This window comes from Hipposideros armiger, unplaced genomic scaffold (assembly GCF_001890085.2).
Source record: "Hipposideros armiger isolate ML-2016 unplaced genomic scaffold, ASM189008v1 scaffold_309, whole genome shotgun sequence".
Classification (NCBI taxonomy): Eukaryota; Metazoa; Chordata; class Mammalia; order Chiroptera; family Hipposideridae; genus Hipposideros; species Hipposideros armiger.
Window position 1 is genome coordinate 1,688,844 of NW_017731659.1, and position 3,022 is coordinate 1,691,865.

Below are 3,022 nucleotides of genomic sequence, written 5' to 3' on the forward strand. Positions count from 1 at the left end.
ACATGATGCTTGCCCTCAAGGAGCTTACAGTTGAGGAACAGAGTTAAGATTCAGTCACTCATTTATTCATTTAACAACTTGAGCACCTACTGTGTGTGAGGAAGCACTGTTTTACATCCGTGAACAAGATAATTCCCTGACCTTGTGAAGCTTACCTTCTCATGCCAGTGACAGACGATAAATAAATAACCAAATAAAGACAACATGGTTCCGATAGTGGTAATGGCTCTAAAGAAAAAGAAAGGAGGGAAATGGAGAGTGACTTCTAAGAAAGCCTGGATAAGGTAGCCAGGGAACACTTCTCTAAGGAGAAGGTATTTGACCAGAGACACTGAGTGAGGAAGTGAGCCATGTAAACTCTAAGGGAAATACACTCCATTAAGAGGGACCAACAAGAGCAAAGGCTCTGAGGCCGAAGTGGGGTATTTCAGAACTAGGAAGAAAACCAGGGTGGTTAGAACCTAGTGTGCATGTGGAAGGTAGATGGGGCCAGATGACATAGGTTCCTGAATGTCATGGTAAATCTTGAATGACATCTGAGGGTGACAGGAGACCACTGCAAGGCGTTAAGCAGGAGTGTGACATGATCTGATTTACGTTTTGAAAGGCTAACTCTTGCTGTTATGTGGAGAGCTCACTGACAAGAGCCCGAGGGAAGCAATGGGACTGGTCAGGGGGCCACCCCAGCAGTCCAGACAGGAGAGGATGGGGGCTTGGACTAGGCTGTCAGGGGTGGAGGTGATGAAAAGTGACTGAATTAGCGGTACCTACTTTGAAAGTTGATGCCACTACATATCCATAATACAATGTAGAAAGTGAGGTGCCAAGATAGAGGACACGATGTTGCGGGAACTCAGATGAACATTAGATCTGGCTGAGGGATGAGCTGGCACTTGAGCTGTGTCTTCAAGGATGAGTGGGCAGAAATGGTGAGGGAGGCGAGGCCATTCCAAAGAAAGGGACAAGCCTAAGCGTGAAGACACAAAAGAAAGACAGTAGAAGGCATATTTGGGGCCCAGGGGTAATTCTGCGGCGTATGGTTGGCTGGCAAGGGTGAACTAGGAGGTTAAGGCTGAACAGGTAGGTTTGGGATACATCATAAAAGGCCCGGAGTGCCATGATACTGTTTGCGCAATTGAGAGCCTGCTCAGCTTGAGAGTACTGGGCAACGCGGGGCTGCACGAGAACCCAGGAGCTTCTGCTTTGGGGCTGGGTAGATTCCTTCATTAAGGAGATCGTTGACCTTCCCTGATCCTGAATCTTTTGTTCCAGGCAGAGCAGTGTTCTCTGTGACTGGCCGGTGGACTGGCCACAAACATCTTTTTCCCGCTCCCTTTGTTCACATAGTTCCCGGCACCTAGGCGCCTTCCCAGCTCTTGTCCATTTATTCAAACCCTTCCCATTCTTCTCTGGCTCCTTGGCCTCTATTGCTCTCTCCCTTCTAACAAAGCACTTGTCTACACCACTCATGTTGGCTCTTAACCTCATATAACTACTTGTATTTCCTTAAGTACGTATTTCAAGAATGTAGGACTTTCCCCATGAGATATAAATTCCTTCCCGTCAAGGATCTTACCTGGCGTTTCCTTTGTTTTCTCCATCTTGTCTGGCACTCGATAGCCATTCAATTATATTGACCACCCTCATACATACCTAATAAAGTGAGCGTTCAGAGCCAAGCAGCCCCGTGAAGAGCCAATGGCAGGAAGGCGGTTGTCCAGATAAACTGACACATAGTCAGAGGGGACCCATCTCTCGGCCTCCATTCCTCTTTCCACTCTCTGGCCATCCAGATACGAGCACACTAAGTTCTGGACATCGTAGGTTTTGCCTTTCATAGGACAACCATTCTGGGGGCCCGTGATTTCCCACAAGGAGACAGGGACGTGGACCTGGGTCAGATTCCGTGTCCTCCCCTCCATACCTCACACCCCTACTTCTGCTCCAGCACAAACAAGTGGCTTCCCTGGCTCCTTGCTTCCAGGCTCTGTGCCACACCGTGTATATATACACTTTTAAGGGAGCCATTTTATTCACTTTAGGAGGCTCCACTCTAGAGTGCTTCCCCTCTGGCAGGGCCTACCCCATTTCACCAGCCATTGGAAATAGCAACCAGGGAGACGCAAGTTGCAAGAGAGCAGCAGGGCTGTGTAGACGCGCTCAGCACCTGACACCTTGCATGAACACGGGTCACTTAAGGACACCTTGCAAAGGCACAGATGAAGGGTTTCTTCTACTCTGTTGCTGTGGACACTCAATTGGGGGCTTGGCTTTTCTTTGGCCTCTTTTGCTCACTGGTTCTTTCCAGCTGTCCCATCAACCATTTCCCGGAGAGGGTTTGGGGGTCACGGAGTCAGTGAGGTCGCTGACCCAGGAAGGATGAAGATGTCTGTCTGATTCTTGCTCATGTACTGAGCTCAGAACTGGGCTCGGGCTCTACAGGAAGACAGAGCACTTGACCCAAACAAACTCAAGCGTCTGGTGGTGGAAACCCACCCAAGAGGGGAACCCATGACATCAGCGCAGTGATGGAGACCTTAGGGTGCTGTGGAGCTCCCTCCCAAGCCGAGCTGAGGTTGAACCTCGAGAACCTGCTCTTCACTTCCCTTATTTGCCTCCTGCTTCCATCCCTGAAACGCATGGGGCGATGCCGGTGACGTAAGGGAGACCTCCTTTTCCCGTGTTCCATTCCCCTGCCCCAAATTCGGGCAAGCAGCGCTCAGAGGCCCCGCCACCCAACTCCTGGGCAGAAAGGGACAGGGGTCCCAAGGCATTGGGGGGCGGCTGCAGAAGGCAGCCTTTCCTGCAGCCTCCCCAGGCCGGGCCAGCCCGCCTCCACAGCTCGGGCCTCCCTTCCACGCCTGGAAACGGCACGGCCGCGGAGGCGGCGGTCCAGCGGGGCTTGCCGGTCACGCGGGCGGCACGCGGCCCTGCGCCGCGGGCACGTGAGGGGGCGGGGCCTGCGCCCAGGATCCCCTCTCGCGCTGCTTGCGTAGGAGCCTGGCGCCCGCCCACCCCCCCT

At 52.5% G+C, this 3,022-nt stretch overlaps 1 pseudogene; it reads right to left on the bottom strand.

Annotated features, from left to right (window-relative positions):
• Window positions 1–2,607: 2,607 nt before the first annotated feature.
• The window catches only part of LOC109391956 (60S acidic ribosomal protein P0 pseudogene), a 6,674-nt pseudogene continuing 6,259 nt past the window's right edge, over window positions 2,608–3,022 (bottom strand).